The following is a 19,082-nucleotide window of genomic DNA, read 5'->3' on the forward strand; positions in this document are numbered from 1 at the left end:
GGAATAAATTTCCTTTATCTTACTGTAATTAAATTGGTATAAATCTGAAGCAGATTCTCAGTGAAAATATATATATTAAGCCTAAGAACTACCACTAAGAAAACAACTAAAAATATAGTGAAAAACCCTTAAAGGAATAAAAATGGTATATTGGAAAATATCCACTTGGTACAAAAGACCGTAGTACAAAGAGGGAGAAAGAAATGCAAAATATTGAAGACATATAGAAAACAAAAGAAACGAAGACGAATATCCAAATGTCAATACCATTAAATTTAAATAGATTAAATAACCTAATCAAAAGGAAAAAAGTGGCAGGTTGAATTAAATTGAAAGAATATTCGAGGAGGAGGAGTCAAGATGGCAGAAAAGGAGGATGCAGAATTCGCCTCTCCTCACAAGTACATCAAGAATACACCTACAAATGGAACAATTCTCACAGAGCACCTGCTGAACACTAGCAGAAGACCTCGGACATCTAAAAGGACAAGAAAAATCCCCATGCAACTGGGTTGGATGAAAGAAAGAAAAAAAGAAAAGGGACCAGCACCCCTGGCGGGGAACTGAAGGTGAGGAAAGGTTCCTGCACTCAGAAAAGACCATTCACTGTGGGGAAATCAGCTGGGGCAGAAAGGGACCTTTGGCGAATTGGAGGGAAATGCAGCAACCTGTCTGTGGAAGGCAGGACAAAGTAGGAAGTGCGTGCATGGTCCGTGCCACTGCCCGGCACACCCCAGCCTGAGGCATGTGTCTCCTGGTGTGGAGTGGGGCTGAGTGCTGGAAAGTGGGGTTTGGAGAGCAGACTCAGGTACGGGCCAGCTGCTGGCTGTGAAGAGACAGCCTGAAGGGACAGGAGGAAGGAACTCTACAACAAGGAAAGTTTTCAGAAGAAGCCCAGGGCACTATAGAAGCTAGGCACCATTGTTGAGTGGTGTGCAAGGGGTGAGGCTGCCATTGCAATCCCCTTCCTCACCCGTTGGCCCCCTGCCTCCGCGGGCACTGGGAGGGGCTCCTAACTGAGCAGGCTCACCTGCCCCTCAAGCCAAGGCCTCCTCTGCCTGCACAGTCTCCAGAGTCCTGAGCCACGCAGGTTCCGGGGTCCTGAGCACTGCCACCTCCAAAGCCTCCTTTGGAATCAGCCCTTGGTGCCCCAGCCTGAGACAGGAAGCCACCAATGCTAGCGGGGGCTGAGTGCTAAAGCGTGGGGTTAGGAGAGCAGATCCAGGGAGAGGAACACTGTTTCCTGCACAGAGACAAACCGAGGGGACAGGAGTGAGGGCTCTGTGGCCCGGAATGCTCCTAGAGGAAGCATGGTCTGCCTTGGAAACGGGGCACCACTGTTGAGTGGCAGGCATGAGGCGGGGCCACAGTTCCAACCTCCCTCCCCACTGACGGCCCCTGCCTCCGTGGGCACAGAGAGGGACTACCAGCAGAGTGAGCACGTCCCAGTCTGTTGCATCTTCTTGTTGGTCTCTGCTGCCGCAGGCACTTTACGCACGTCCCAGTTGTGGCCACATTATCCCTACCTGGCCTGAGTGAATAAGTGCCCCAATCAACCTGAGAGCCCCAGTCAACAGCTGCTTTTGCCCCCTCTCGCCTGGGCAGAGAACAGACACCTGAGGGTGGCCCACACGCAGAGGTGGGGCCCAAACCAAAGCTGAGCCCCAGGGGCTGTGCAACTAAGGAAGAGGAACAGAAAACGCTGTATATGTATAACTGATTCACTTTGCTGTACAGAAGAAACTAACACAACATTGTAAAGCAATTATACTCCAATAAAAATTAATTAAAAAATAGAATATTCAACTACATGCTGTCTACAGTAGACATACTTTGGATTCAAAACTACAAATCAGTTGAAGGTAAAAGGATGGGGAAACGTATATCATAAATAATAACCAAAGGAGAGCTGGCGTGGCTGTACTAAGATCAAAGTAAACATTATAATAAGCAGTGTTACTAGAGATAAAGACGGGCATTTATAATGAAAACAGTGTTGTCTCATTAGTAAAATGGAACAATTATAAACATGTTTGTACCTAACCAGAGCGCTCCTAAATACATGTAGCACAAATTGACAGAATTGAAGAGAACAGGACCATTCAACAATAATTGTTGGAGACTTTAATACCTCACTTTTAATAATGGACAGAATAAGGAGGCAGAAGATCAACCAGGAAATATAAGACGTTAACACTATAATAGACATTTATAGAAAACTCCAGCAAACAGCAGCAGAACACACATTCTTTCCAGGTAGACATAAGGTATTCTCTAGGATAAACCTATGGTTGGCCATAAAAAAAGCATTAACAAATTTGAAAGGATTGAAACTATACAAAAATGAACTTTGACTACAATGAAATTAAGTTAGAAATGAACAATAGAGAAAATCTTGTAAATAACAAAATTTTTACAAATATGAGCAGACTCATAAATAACCACTAGGTCAAAGAAAAACTGTGAAAGAAATTTAAAAATATTTTGAATTGAATTAAAACAAAACTAAACAAAACAAACACAAAATACCAAAGCTCCAAAGCTTATGGGATGGAGCTAAAGTACTGCTCAGAGAGAAATTTTTATCCATAGGCAACTACATTAAAAAGGAAATTTCACAAATCAATAACCTAACCTTCCCCCTAAGGCACTAGAATAAAAGAGCAAATTAAACCCAAAGCAAGCAGAAGGAGGAAAATAATAAGTGGACATTAATGGAAAATTTTTTAAAAAGAGAAAATTTACACAAAATGTTGCTTCTCTGAAAAGATCAACAATATTGACAAACTTTTAGTTAAGTTAATAAAGAAAAAAAGACACATTACTAAAATCAGGAATAAAATATGGGTAATTGCCACTCAATTACACAAATAAAAAGATTATAAAGGAATAATATGATAATCATGTATGAAGACAAATTACAGGATGCCAAATTTTTTATTTTTTATTGCGGTATAGTTGATTTACAATGTTGTGTTAGTTTCTGGTGTACAGCAAAGTGATTCAGTTATACATATATAGATACATATTCTTTTTCATATTCTTTTACATTATGGTTTATTATAAATTACTGAATATAGTTCCCTGAGCTATACAGTAAGACTTTTTCTTTATCTCTTTTAAATATAATAGTTTGTATCTGCTAATCCCAAACCCCTAATTTATACCTCCCCCACGTCCTTTCTCCTTTGGTAACCATAAGTTTGTTTTCTATGCCTGTGAATCTGTTTCTGTTTCATAAATAAGTTCATTTGTGTCCTATTTTATATTACACATATAAGTGATATCATACAATATTTGTCTTTCTCTTTATGACTTACTTCACTTATATGATAAGCTCTAGGTCCACCCATGTTGCTGCAAATGACATTATTTTATTCTTTTTTATGGCTGAGTAGTATTCCTTTGTGTATATGGATGTGTGTATATATATATAACATATTCTTTATCCATTTAACTGTTGATGGACATCTAGGTTGCTTCCATGTCTTGGCTATTGTAAGTAGTGCTACTTCTTTTCAAATTAGAGTTTTCTCCAAATAAATCTCCAGGAGTGGGATTGCTGTATCATATGGAAACTCTATTTTTAGTTTTTTAAGCAACATCTATACTGTTCTCCATAGTGGCTGCACCAACTTACATTCTCACCAACCGTGTAGGAGGGTTCCCTTTTCTCCATGCCCTCTACAGCATTTATTGTTTGTAGACTTTTTAATGATGGCCATTCTTACCAGCATGAGGTGGTACCTCGTAGTTTCGTTTTGCATTTCCTTAATACTTAGCGATATTCAGCATCATATTATATGCCTATTGGCCATCTGTATGTCCTTTTTAAAATTTTTATTGGAGTATAATTGCTTTACAATGTTGTGTTAGTTTCTGCTGTACAACAAAGTGAATCAGTTATACATATACATATATGCCCTCTTTTTTAGTGTTCCTTCCCATTTAGGTCACCACAGAGCATTAAGTCACGTTACCTGTGCTAAACAGTAGGTTCTCATTTGTTATCTATTTTATACATAGTAGTGCATATATGGCAATCCCAATCTTCCAATTCATCCCAACCCCCTTCCCCCCTTGGTATCCATAAGTTTGTCTTCTACATCTGTGCCTCTATTCTGCTTTGCAAATAAGTTCATCTGTACCATTTTTCTAGATTCCACATATAAATGATATTATACGATACTTGTTTTTCTCTTTCTGACTTACTTTATTCTGTATGACAGTCTCTAGGTCTATCGACATCTCTGCAAATGGCACTAATTTGTTCCGTTTTATGACTGAGTAATATCCCATTGTATATATGTACCACAACTTCTTTTTTATTTTTTTTTCTTGGGACAAATTTTATTTGCATTTCTACAGACAAGAACCATTTGTGTTACATTTAGAATTCTACAATTTACAGAGATTTAAAAAAAAGCAGCTCATAGACAATGGGAGTAGACCACTATAAAGTCAGATAATCCAGATGGGCGTGCTAGACAACACCTGAAATTGCATAGGATACCCAGTATTTTTTTTTCCATCATTTCCCCTTAATTAACAGGCCTCCTATCTTTCCAAGCCCCTGTCCTATGGGAGAAGCAAGAAAACAGTGACAGAGTCAATGATGAAGGAAAGAAAAATCATCTGAACAGTCAGAGCCCCATAAACCTCACCTTACAGGACATCCGCTATTTGGTGAACTTACCTCAGCCTGCCCCAAGGAGAGCCTCTGCTGGGCGAGTGCTCCTGAGCCTCTTTCCATGCCTTAACCCAGCATCCCCTCTGAAGGGGGTACTCAGGAATGGTATAGGATTAAGTCTCTGCTCCCTAAAAAATCTGTGTTGCCCAGGAAATAGGACCATCAATGTCACCTGAGAGCATCTGAGAATACAGACTCTCAGGCCCTGCCTCTGACCTCCTAAATCGAATCTGCATTTTTAACATGATCCCCATGTGATTTGTATGAAAATATACGTCTGAGAAGCAGTGGTTTAAGCCATCATATCACAGCTCTACCACTAATTAACTGTGTCAACTTGAGCAAGTCAACTAACTTCTCTAGGCTTCAGTTTCCTCATCTATGAAATAAGAAAGTCTGGTCACTGGTCTTAGAGGTCTCTCCTGGTCTCTGAATCTATCTTACAGGGGATTTTTCTCTGATGTCAAGCTCCAAAGCTAATGACATGCCACCAACTTCTGGAGCTTGGGTCACGCAGAGATTTAGCTAAGTTAAGCCTTGCTTACATTTTCCTCTTGTGTCCTTCTCGGGAGAAGAGAAATTGACACAATGACCCTAATAACATTCTCTCTCTTTCTGGAGCACCAGTAATGTGCCAGGATTCCCTACCAAATGAGTGGGAATAATGTGCCAGGATTTCTTACCAAATGAGTAAGAAATCTCACCATCTGCTTTCAAGTTAGGATTTTCCACAGTTTTGCTCCCTGATTGAGTGTATTGCTTTTAAAGTCCCAAAATAATCAATTCTGACAAGAAAAATTCAGATATTCTTTTCAAATTAGAAAAACACATACAACACACACAAATTTCCTGACAACCTGATAAAATGAGAAAGTGAATTACCAGCTTGCTATTTTTAACTTATTTGTTTTCTTCAAGCTAAGCCTGCTGGTTCTACAGGGACCCTCTAACCCCAGTGCAGCACGTATGGGTACAGAACTTTACAAAGCCCTGTCCTTACCATGACAACATAGAGCTCCCTCTGTAGTGAGCCAGACCTACACTCAGCCTGTGTTTGGACGATGTGGAGGGACAATAGGGACTAATCAGGTAAGGAAGCCGGATGCAAACAGTGCTACCCACATGCAGGTGAGGTATTTTTCCCCCATTGTCCTTCATTACATTCACATTGCTACTCTCCCCCAGAATGAGTTCCCAGTTGAACTCAATGGTTACCTGAAATATATGCAGAACACAAAAATTCTGGTACCAATGCGTTTCACAGCAATATTCAAGCAACATTGGTCCAAAAAAAGAGAAACTAGTAGCCATTCCTTTATCTGTCCATTCATTTCCTCCTGTGTCCCTGGATACCAGAACCCTCCTGCTTCCATATTAATCTATTCTCTCTTTCCAGATTATTCAATAGTTTAATGAGACTTTGTAGAACACTTACTCTCTTCCAAGTCCTGTGCTTTAAGCTTGGGCTTTGGTAGTGAGCAAGACAGACATAGATTGAGTTTTCTCTAGAAGCTCAGAGTTTGACTGCAACTTCTTTATCCATTCCTCTATTGATGGACATTTAGGTTGCTTCCAAGTCCTGGTTATTGTAAATAGTGCTGCAATGAACATTGTCATGCATGTCTTTTTGAATTATGGTTTTCTCTGGGCATATACCCTGGAATAGGTTTGCTGGATTATATGGTAGTTCTATTTTTAGTTTTTTGAGGAACCTTGATACTGTTCTCCATAGTGGCTGTACCAATTTACATGCCCACCAACAGTGTAGGAGGATTCCCTTTTCTCCACATCCTCTCCAGCATTTATTGTTTGTAAATTTTTTTATGATGGCCATTCTGACCAGTGTGAGGTGATATGTCATTGTAGGTTTGATTTGCATTTCTCTAATAATTACTGATGTTGAGCATCTTTTCATGTGTTTGTTGGTCATCTGTATGTCTTCTTTGGAGAAATGTCTATTTAGGTCTTCCACCTATTTTTTGATTGGGTTGTTTGTTTCCTTGATATTGAGCTTCATGAGCTGTGTGTATACTGTGGAGATTAATCCCTTCTCAGCTGCTTCATTTGCAAATATTTTCTCCAATTCTGAGGGTTGTCTTTTCATCTTGTTTATGGTTTCCTTGGCTGTGCAAAAGCTTTTAAGTTTCATTAGGTGACATTTGTTTATTTTTGTTTTTATTTTCATTGCTCTAGAAAGTGGGTGAAAAAAGGTCTTGCTGCAATTTTTGTCAAAGAGTGTTCTGACTATGTTTTCCTCTAAGAATTTTACAGTGTCTGGCCTTACATTTAGGTCTTTAATCCATTTTGAGTTTATTTTTGTGTATGATGTTAGGGAGTGTCCTAATTTCATTCTTGTACATTTAGCCATCCAGTTTTCCCAGCACCACTTATTGAAGAGATGGTCTTTTTTCCATTGTATATTCTTGCCTCCTTTGTCATAGATTAGATGACCATAGGTGTGTGGGTTTATCTCTGGGCTTTCTATCCTGTTCCATTGATCTATATTTCTGTTTTTGTGCCAGTACCATACTGTCTTGATTACTGTAGCTTTGTAGTATAGTCTGAAGTCAGGGAGACTGATTCCTCCAGCTCCATTTTTCTTTCTCAAGATTGCTTTGGCTCTTCAGGGTTTTTATGTCTCCATACCAATTGCAAATTTTTTTGTTCTAGTTCTGTGAAAAATGCCATTGGTAATTTGATAGGGATTGCATTGAATCTGTAGATTGCTTTGTGTAGTATAGTCATTTTCACAATATTGATTCTTCCAATCCAAGAACATGGTATGTCTCTCCATCTGTTTGTGTTATCTTTGATTCCTTTCCTCAGTATCCTATAGTTTTCTGAGTACAGGTCTTTTGTGTCCTAAGTAGGTTTATTCCTAGGTATTTTATTTTATTTTATTTTTTGCAATGATAAATGGAATCATTTACTTAATTTTTCTTTCTGATTTTTCATTGTTAGTGTATAGGAATGTAAGAGATTTCTGTGTATGTCTTCTTTGGAGAAATGTCTTTTTAGGTCTTCTGCTCATTTTTTTTTTTTGACTGGGTCATTTGTTTTTTTTGTTATTGAGTTGTCAAAGCTGTTTTTATAATATGGAAATTAAGACCTTGTCTATTGCATCATTTGCAAATATTTTCTCCCAGTCTGTAGTTTGTCTTTTCATTTTGTTTATGGTTTCCTTTGCTGTGCAAAAGCTTATAAGGTTGCTTAGTTCAGACTTGTTTATTTTTGCTTTTATTTCTATTGCCTTAGGAGATTGACCTAAGAAAATATTGATACAATTTATGTCAGAGAATGTTTTGCTGATGTCCTCTTCTAGAAGTTTTACAGCATCATATATTATATTTAAGTCTTTAAGCCATTTTGACTTTATTTTTGTGTAATGTGTGAGGGTGTAGTCTATCTTCATTGATTTATATGTGGCTGTCTGGCTTTCCCAACACCACTTGTGGAAGACACTCTCTTTTCTCCATTGTATTTTGTCTCCTCCTTTGTCAAAGATTAATTTACCGTAGGTGTGTGGGTTTATTTCTGGGCTCTCTATTCTGTTTCATTGATCCATATGTCTGTTTCTGTGCTAATGCCATTCACTTTTGATTACTTTAGTTTTGTAGTATTCTCTGAAGTCTGGAAGGTTATGCCTTCAGCTTACTTCTGGAGGATTGCTTTGACAATTCTGGGTCTTTTAAGGTTCCATATAAATTTTAGAATTATTTTTTCTAGTTCTGTGAAAAATGTCATGGGTAATTTGATAGGGATTTCATTAAATATGTAGATTTCTTTGGGCAGTATGGCCATTTTAACAATATTAATTCCTCTGATCCAAGAGCATGGGATATCTTTCCATTTCTTTGAATCATTTTCAAATTCTTTTATCAATGTTTTATAGCTCTCAGCATATAAGTCTTTCACCAGCTTGGTCAGGTTTATTCCAAAGTATTTTTTGATGCAATTTTGTAAAGTATTTTTTTTTTTTTACTTTCCTTTTTGGATATTTCATTGTTCATATACAGAAATGCAACAGATTTCTGTATGTTAATCTTGTATCCTTCTACCTTGCCAATCTCATTTATCTGTTTCAGTAGATTTTTTGTTGAGTCTTTAGGGTTTTCTATATGTAGTATCATGTCATCTGCATATAATGACAATTTTACCTCTTCTCTTCCAATTTTGATATCTTTTATTTCTTTCTCTTGTCTGATTGCTGTGGCTAGGATTTCCAATACTACATTAAATAGAAGTGGTGAGAATGGACATTCTTGTCTAATTTCAGATTTTACTGGGAAGGCTTTCAGCTTTTCACCATTGAGTATTATGTTGGTTGTAGTTTTGTCATAAATAACTTTTAATATGTTGAGATATGTTCCCTCTCTACCCACTTCAGGATGCCAACAAATTTAATAACTTAGACAAAATAGACAAATTCTTAGAAAGACATAAACTAGTATATTGACTTTTGATGACATAGAAAATCTGAATAGACCTATGTAACAAATTTAGAAATTTAATAAATAATAATAATAATGATGATGATGATGATGACGATGATGATAACTTCCCCAAAAGAAAAGCTCAGGACTAAATGGCTTCCCTCTTGAATTCTACCAAACATTTAAAGAAGAATTAACACTAATCCTTCTCAAAGTCTTCCAGAAAAACAGAAGAAGAGAAAACACTTCCTACCCAACTCATTCTATGAGGTCAGTAGTACCTTATAAGCAAAGGCAGATAAAAACACCACAAGAAATGAAGACAAAACACTAATATACCTCATGAATATAGATGCAAAATTCTTTAACCAAACACTAAATGAATCCAGTAAAATATAAAATATATACCATTAATAAGACTTATCCCAGGAATGCAAGGTTTGTTTGCACGGCCAAAATCAATGTTATACATTGTATTAATTCAAGAGGAAAATATATGATTATTTCAGTAGACACAGAAGAATTATTTGATGAAATCCAACACCCTACCATAATAAAAATGCTCAACAAAGTAAGAAGAGAAAGGAATTTCCCCAACCTGTTCAAGGACATCTATCAACAATCCAAAACTAGCATCATATTCTGGTGAAAGTGTGAAACTGTGTGTGTTTCCCCCCTAAATTGGGAACAAGACATAGATATTCATTCTTCTATTCAACATAGTACTAACTTGGGCAGAGAGATAAGAAGGAAGAAATAAAACTCATCTAAATTAGAAAGGGAGAAATAAACTATCTATATTCAGAGATGACATAATCTTATGTTAAAAAAACCTTAAGAAATCTACTAAAAAGCTATAGGAATTAATATTAGATCTAATTGTTCTAAAATTAGAACTAAAAAGTAAGGTTACAGCATATGAGATCAGTATACAAAAATCAATTCTATTTCCATACTCTAGGAATAAACAACCTGAAAATGAAATTAGTAATGTAATTTCATTTTATAATAATATGATATATCATATATATTTTATATCAATATATAATTATTATAAGTTATATTAATATAAAAATGAATAAATTAATGAAGAAGTGGAAAACTTGTACATTGAAAACTACAAAATATCATTGAAAGAAATTAAAGATGATCTAAATAATGGAAGCACATCCATGGTCTGGAAAATGAAAAAGAAATTTAGAGGAGTCACAATTTTCAATTCCAAAACCTAATACAAGGCAACAGTAATCAAGATAGTGTGGTACTAGTATAAGGATAGACAAATTGATTAATGGATAGATTTGAAAGTTCAAATATAAACTTATAATTATGGTCAAGAAAAGTAAAAAGAATAGTCTTTTTTAATAAATGTTCCTAATATAACTTATATCTACTTGCAAAAGAATTAAATTAGATCCCTACCTCACACCATGTTTCATATACACAAACTAACTGAAAATATATCATATACCTAAATGTAAGATCTAACACTATAAAAGTTTTAGGACAAAACATAGCAGTAAATCTTCATGACTTTAATTTAGGCAATGTTGGTTACAAAAAATGTATAAGCAATAAAAAAGAAGATTTACATGTTGGATTTTATAAAAATTAAGAATTATGGTGTTTTAAGGGACACAACCAGGAAAGTGAAAAGAATTCATATACTAAGGGGACACATTTGTAAATTATATGTCTGCTAAACATCTTGTATCCAGAATATATAAAGCACTCTCATAATTCAATAAAAAGACAAACCAATTAAAAATGGACAAAAGATCTTAATAGATATTTCTTCAAAGAAGATGACCAAAAAGGCAATAAGCATATGAAAACATGTTCATCACTATACAATAGGTAAATGCAATTCAAGACCACTTCATACCCATTAGATTGGCTATAATAATAAAAAAAAAGACAATAACGTGTTGACAAGGATATGGAGTAATAATTGGAACCCTTATATATTGTTGGTGGGATTGTAAAATGATGTAGCTAGTTTGGCAAACAGTCTGTTGGTTATTCAAAAGGTTAAACATGGAGTTAACCACAGGATCTAGCAACCTTACATATTTACTCAAGAGAAATGAAAACTTACACTCATATAAAAACTTGCACACAAATGTTAGTAGAAGCCTTATTCACAATAGTTTAAAATTCAAAGCAACCCAAATTTCCATCAACTAATGAATGAATAAGCGAAATGTGATATATCCACACTATGAAATATTACTTGACAATAAACAAATATTGGAATGGTGATGCATACTACCACATGGATGAATCTTGAAAATATTATGCAAATTGATAGAAGCCTGTCACAAAATGCCACATATTTTATAATTCCATTTATATAGAAGATTCAGGACAGACAAATCTATACAGACAGAAAGTGTATTAGTGATGGCTCAGGGGTGGTGAGGGAACTGGAGAGTGACTGCTAATGGTTTCTTTTGGGGGTTCTGATAATGTTCTAAAGTGTTCTAAAATTTGATTATAGTGATAGTGTACCACTCTGAAAATACTCTAAACAGATGAAGTTAATGGCATATAAACATTAGATTTGACCTGCATGTCATACTTTGCCAATTCCCAATTTAAGTGGTAGAATTCCAATTTGTGGGATAGGAGAGAATGGTAGGTAGAGATGGGGCAATGGTTTGGAGAAGTTAATTTTTTTTAACATCTTTATTGGAGTATACTTGCTTTACAATTATTTTTTAGTTTCTGCTGTATAACAAAGTGAATCAGCTATATGTGTACATATATCCCCATATCTCCTCCCTCTTGCGTCTCCCCCCACCCTCCCTATCCCACCCCTCTAGGTGGACACAAAGCGCCTAGCTGATTTCCCTGTACTATGCAGCTGCTTGCCGCTAGCTACCTATTTTACATTTGGTAATGTATATATGTCCATGACACTCTCTCACTTCATGCAGACTTGAGGACATGGGGAGAGGGAAGATTAAGCTGAGAAGTTAACTTTTTAGTCTTTTTCTAACACATACCACATAGGTAAATCTATACAAATCTGAAATGGGAGTGAAGTCAAGTAAATTTTCTTACTTTTCCTCAATAAATATACCTCGAACATTAAGCTTATTAGCTTTTTTTTAGTTCCTTACCAGTTCTGAGCCACTGAAATACAAGCCTTGTCCTTGTCAGAAGGAAGGTGATGAGACCTCTGTATATGGCAGCCAAATATTATGCTAGTGTTGGATACCTGAAGAATGAGAAAGTTTGTAACCATACTCTGAGAGTGGACTTGGAACTTATTACAAACTCTCATAGTGTCTTTTCATATAATAATGTTAATAATAATAATAGATAACATAAATTGAATGCTTAGTTACCACTTTGCTTATATTAACTTATTTATACCTCATAACATCCCCACATAGTGGGTTCTATTATTATCCACATTTTATAAACGAGGACACTGAGGCACTGAGAAGTTAAAATGTGTGTCCAAGATTCAGGAGCTAGTGAGCAGTTGAATCAAGTTTAGAACCCAGGTGGAACTCTAGAGACTTTGCTTTTGATTATTGTGCTATGTGATCATACTACCTCAAGTATGGGAAAGATCAAAATGATTAATGGGCTCAACCATTTTTTCCAAATATTTTTAAAGCATTCAAATTATTTATTTAAATGATTTTTTACATAGGAATTCTATATATAAAGCATTTTAACATGGAACTCTTTGAGTTGTGTGCCTAGATTCGTGCTTTTGCAGATCCCCTGGGGCTTTTTCAAACGATTTTAGAATCTTTGGTGTAGCCTAAGTTTTCTTCCTTTGCTTAAGTCTTCTGCAGCATCTCTGCATTAGTCTGCTCAGGCTGACATAACAGAATAGACTGGGTGTCTTAAACAACAGAACTTGATTTTCTCATAGTTCTGGAGCCTGGAAAATCTCAGATCCGGGTTCTGGCAGGATTCATGATTCAGATTCTGGTGAGAGCTTTCTTCCTGGCTTCCAGATAGCTGCCTTCCAACTGTGTCCTCACATAAGGGAAAGAGAGAGAGAGAGTGCGCTCGGGTGTCTCTTCCTCTTCTTATAAGGGCAGCAGCTCCATTGAATAAAGGCCCCATCCTTATAACCTCATTTAACTTTTACCATCCCCTCACAGGCCAGCCTTATCTCCAAATACAGTCACATTGGGGATTAAGGCTTCAACATATGAATTTTGTAGAGGCTACGATTCAGTACATAGTAATTTCCATTATGAATAGTCTAGCTTCTGCTTTCATAACTTTATGGGGACAGGGAACTCATTTGCTTGCCTAGCCTGTCTTTTTAAACTTTTGTCATAAATAATTGCTTGAATATTTCTTTTTCTAACATTCAGGAAGCATATGTCTCTTGGGAGTTTACATCTACAGCTTCCTATTCTCCCTTTAAGATTGCGTTGATTAATCTGCTCATGTAAAGGGTGCATAGTGGTTTCTGAATAAGATATTGTTATTCTTCTGTATAACAGCCACTGAGTTATTTAAAGGTAGAGGTCATGTACTCCATTCCAAACTCCAAGATTCTGCACACTAAACTTCCTCAGTTCTTTCAACTGTCTTATCTTGTAAATACCTTTTTATTATCTTAGATGTTCTTTTCTTACTGTATTTTCTCCTCAAGTTGTGACCACCTGAACTTTATAAACTCTTTTAGTAGCTAGGAGTGACTAGCTCAGAGGAGAATATAACTATCATCTCCATCATTCTAGATAGCTTATTTCCATTAATTCAGCCTAACACGGCATTTACTTTTTGCTGTTGATGATGATTATTGCTCACTGTTCACTGAATCTGAGCTAAATGTCAGCTGAAATTCCTCAGTCTTTTCTACATGTTATGTTGCTTATCCACATCGCTCCTGTTCTCTAAGTGGCTGATTACATTTTTAGATATAGAGTAAGGCAAAGCATTTTTTCCTATTTAAAACCCATCTTGTTAGAGCCAGTCCTGTTTAAGATCCTATTGGATCTGCAGTGATGAACCTTTTCTGAAGCTCTGTCACAGTTTCAAGTTTTCCAGAAGGCATCCATTCTATACAGACAAATCCTGAGCCAAAATGAGAGATATATATGGTGCACTTGAGATATGATGCTGTCAGGTTATGTTGGTCCACAGCTAGTTGCTTAAGCAACAACTGGAGTAAAATGTAGGTCTGAAATGATGTGAAGTGTCTGATACAGTCACCTACCTAACTAGTTATGTTACCTTGAGCAATCCTCTTACATCTTTAAATAATCTGTTTTCCATTTTCTTCATGTATAAGAAGAGTATAATAATACCTGCTCTACTTATCTTCCAGGACTATTGGGAGTACAGCTTATCACGACTTGTGGAAAGCCTACCTAAGAATGAAGCCAAACCAGAGGAAATAAGAGACAAGATATGACCAAAAAAAACCACCACCGCCAACAACAAAAACATATCTCTGCTTTGATTGTCTGAGAACCTAAGTACAGCAGTGCTTGAAGTCCTGGAAATTTCAGGTACATGAGCTAACACATTTTTTAAAAATCCAGTTTAAGTGGGTTTCAGTCCTTTGCATATGAAAGTGCCCTGACTAAAGCATGTAGGGTAGGGCAGAGAATGATTTGGTTAATGTGATGATAATCCCTGAAAGTTCAAATGCCTACACTTCTTTTCCTTAACCAAGGCATATGGAAGATGGAGGAAAAGAAATAGTAATGAGACACATGGGGAGGCTCCAAAAAGGGGGCAGATGGCTTTGAATTCATCTATTAGGTGTTTGATTAATTACATGGGAGGGAGCATGGCCTTTTGGGATGGGGGACCAGGGACTCACCTACTCCCTACATAGTGGTGAGGGAAGCAGCTTATCAGTACTACATCATTTACATCTTGCCAAGCTAACATTTTCATACAATTTCAGAGATTCTCTAGGCTGAAGAATCTGTGCTTTATTCAACATTTCCTTTCCCTTTTTGCCACCTCTCCTCTCCTGCCATTACTCAGGTCAGAAAATACCAACATAAGCCTGTATCCAACACACTGAGCATCCTCTTTTCCACCCACAGTGCCCCTCACAAAGATAATATCAAGGAAAATAGAGGTTAAGAGAGATCATTTCTCATTAGACTCAAAATAATTTCCACTGAGCTCATCCTGATTATACTGTTTTGGACAAGATTTGTAACTCTCTTGGCTTCAATTTCCTCACCAGTAAAATGAGGAAGTTGGACAGATCAGTGGCTTGTAACCATTTGGGGGATTATTATTTGAATAGCCTCACTCACTAGGCTCTTCCTGCCAGGTTGCACTTCCTGAGAGCAGATAGTCCAAGGTGGCCCCAGTCCCGTACAAGAATCAGATTAAAATATGGACTTTCTCCCCCCAAAAGTGCACATATGATTGCACACAAAAATTTTATAAATGCTTTCAGAGATTCCAGGACTTTCTGAACTCCATGCATGTCTCACCAATAAAAACTCATGTACAGAAAGATGTCTAAGAATTCTTTTACTCCAATACTTTGTCTCTTATGTGGTCAGTATGTTTGACCCAATGCAAAATTATGTGGTGGATACCTCCCCACACCCTTCCCATTCCTCTTCAGAATTCCTTTCCTGTTAATTGTCCTGAAACTGCCAGGGTCTCTACTGAGAGCAGATTTACTTGATAAACTTACACTAAGTAAGGAATTTGAGGCTATACATGTTACACTTCTCAACAGAGTTTGCTTTTGCAAAAAGGACATAGAAGGGTAAGAACCGAAAATAAAACCCACTTCTGAGATACTGACATTTCAGACCTGGTGGCAGGTATGTGAGTGGGTTTTAGGGGTTATAACACTTGCACTGAGTGTTATATTGTGTACAATAAGTGACCTTCTAGTCTGTCTATGGATAAAGGTGTTTCTTTCTCTGTAGGGCATTGTCCACAGATGTATATCCAAATATAGGCTGTATAAAGTGACCTTGGTGGCTTCAGCTGAATCCCCTAATACCAAAGGTCTAGTACAGTAGATACCCTCCCTAACTACTTATGCTAATTATAAGGACTTAAAATAAGCAACAACAAAATCACTCCTGCCTTGAATTCTGGTCTGAGTATGTAGAGCCTTTGCTCTATTCCCTTGAGTGATATTTTTGATTGGGAAATCCATTACTCATTTGCACTTACACTGTGACTTTTAGTATAATGTTCTTGAATATTTTTCAAAATAACAAAATAGGCTCCCTTCAGGCCCTAAACATGTCCTACTACATGATAACCACTATTTATTACTTTTAACACTGTGTTCTGGACCATTTATCTTTATTTTCTAGATAAAGAATGAAAATTCAATGAACAAATTAAACTTTACTACATTGGCTTTGTAAATGAGTATGATCTTGAACAAACTAGCTCTTTGTATTTGGCCACTGGACTATTTGTCGGGAATAGAAAAAACTTTCCACTAATTCCCCCCCTACACACACACTTTCTTGCTGGATTCAGTAAATTTCTGTAAAGTGAATTCTGTTTTCTCACCTTCTTCCATGATCCTGTAAGAGATTATACCCCAAGGAAACACAAAACATACAGGTATCAGATATAAATGAAAACTATGGCAAATAAAGAAGGAGTTGTGTAGGTGACCTACCCTGGGACTGATTGAAAGTTTGGTATTTAGAGATATATTGCAGTCCATTTAGGACTATGTGGGAGGTCCCTAAATATGAAATCTCCCTTATGCTGTAACTCCATAATCCCAAGACTATGAGAATTTTTCTTTTGGCCCTGAACATCTCCTGAATCTCCATTTATAAGTTCTTTTTATATATTTATAATGATTAATAGAATTTGGTTAAAATATTATACTTTACCAACTGGTACCACTATAGCCTGAGAATCAATAATGATATTCTCTGTATTGAAATCTTAATTTCAAAACTCCAAATCAATCCTCAGCATTTCTTGACTATCAAAGCTGTGCAACTTGGGGAAAATTACTTAACATGTCTGAACCTATCTTTTTCAATATAAACTGGGGACAAAAAGCACCTAAAACATAGGGTTGTTTTGATAAGTAAATAAGATAATGAATGTAAAAGAGGTAGCACAGTTCCTGGAGCATTGCCAAATCTCAGGTCATGAAATACCCTCCCCTTTCACACTGAAAAATGCTTTACTTAAATAAGGAATGAGTATAATTAGTACTTTAACTGGTAATTTCCCAAGGAAAACAATTTAGGTAACTTATTTTTAATGTATTTTAGTCTGTTAATTGCAGTACTCATATTTTATGAATGATGATGTGTTAATTCTGTACAATTACATAAAAAGGCATAAGCACTCCGCAGATTATAGAACAAATGTTAGTCATGATTAAATCACAACAAATGCAAATCTAAGCTATAGAAAATTATTGGAAAGGGAGAACTCTTGGTATTTAAATTGCAGGTCTGATGGTATGAATATGCTTAGAAAAACTATATTAATGATAATCTATATTATAACATGCAATATTTTATGGACAACACAACAAAAAAGTTAAGTTGAAACAGTAATTTTAGAATTGTGAGGTAAACATTATATCATAATGAAACATTTATTAAAAAGAAAATTCTCTCCTCAAATTAATAATAAGAGCTCAAACATTTCCTTTATTTCTACTTTAGTATATTTTATATTTCAGAATTCAAATTTTGAGAAAGGATAAAGAATTATCTTGATCTGTAGATTTGTATCCTTAATTTGAGTGGGCTTGACCTTTTTTTTTTAAAGTCGATCTAATGATTTAAAATATCAACCCCTTTTATATGTAAAGGCAGAGCCATAGAACTTAGTTTTTTGCTCTATTTGATATTTGACCTTTCTTCTGCAATTAAATGACTAAGCCTTGCCACAGATGACATAACTGCAAATAAATCAACCATTTCAGAGATGCCATTAGATATGGGCCAGATAGAAACGACTTTGCTGGGGACATTGTCATAAAAGTCAAGAAACCCAGGTTTAGGTTTCAGCTTTATCATTAATTGACTGTGAGACATGAGATGGGTTCCTTCTCTTTTACCTTCTTCATCTTTAAAATGAAAGCTTAGACTAAAGCATCACTCATATCCCCTTCAACTCTGATATACAATTTTTACTTGATCAATGTGGAGTGGAATTTAACAATGTTCCTATATGAGTATTCCTTTGATTCTAATCAACCTGAAGTTCCTTGACCTAAATAGGAAAAGTCAGGAAATTTTACCACTGGTTGTTTTATTTCAAAATGAAGATTGGCTCTTATGAATTCTATCTGAGGTAGCAGGCTGAAAACTCAAGGAGACTGATATGCCTACACCTAAAGCTTATTTGGTGGAAGTAGACAGGAGGAAAATGAGGATACTAAAAGGTGGGCCTGTTTAGACCATCAAAATTTATGGGTTTTTAGAAATCCAAATAATATCTTTCTATTCTTTACTTATTGGAATCCTGCCATTATTAATAGGCCCAGACTATTCTCTCCTTCTTCTGGAATACTTGACTGACTTCCATCCTGAAATTCCATTCCTTATCCCAGCCCTCCAGGATCCCTAACTTCTGTTATGAAATCTTGCGACTCTAAATATGACATTCTTAGGCCCTTATCACATATATGTTGTCGCATATTTGAGGCAATTGCATAATGTCTTATCTGGTTAACTAGATCTTAAAAAGCTGCTGGGAGGTGGCACCGATCCCTTTATTATCAGCCCCCTCCCACACTTTTCCCCTCATTGTCTCCTCCTAATCTGTATTTGATGCACTGGTCTTCATTTAGCAGTTATTCAATAAATGTTTGCTGAATGGAGTGTGAGGGAAAAGAGCATCATGATAAACTCTAGAGAAACCAAAAGCAAATAGGAGAATTTTCTTTAAATAAACAAACAAAGCATTACCCCCATATTCTACCAGACCTTGGAGTACAGAATAAAAAGATAAAGCAGAGGTAATCTATTTTGGTCTGTGGTCAACAT

At 36.2% G+C, this 19,082-nt stretch overlaps 1 protein-coding gene across 1 annotated transcript in view; it reads left to right on the plus strand.

Annotated features, from left to right (window-relative positions):
• Positions 1-19,082, plus strand: part of LOC309653088 (uncharacterized protein) — a 372,770-nt gene that overhangs the window by 99,888 nt on the left and 253,800 nt on the right. The gene's annotated exons all lie outside the window — the stretch shown is intronic.

This window comes from Balaenoptera physalus (genome assembly GCF_965194825.1).
Source record: "Balaenoptera physalus genome assembly, chromosome: X".
NCBI classification, from domain to species: domain Eukaryota; kingdom Metazoa; phylum Chordata; class Mammalia; order Artiodactyla; family Balaenopteridae; genus Balaenoptera; species Balaenoptera physalus.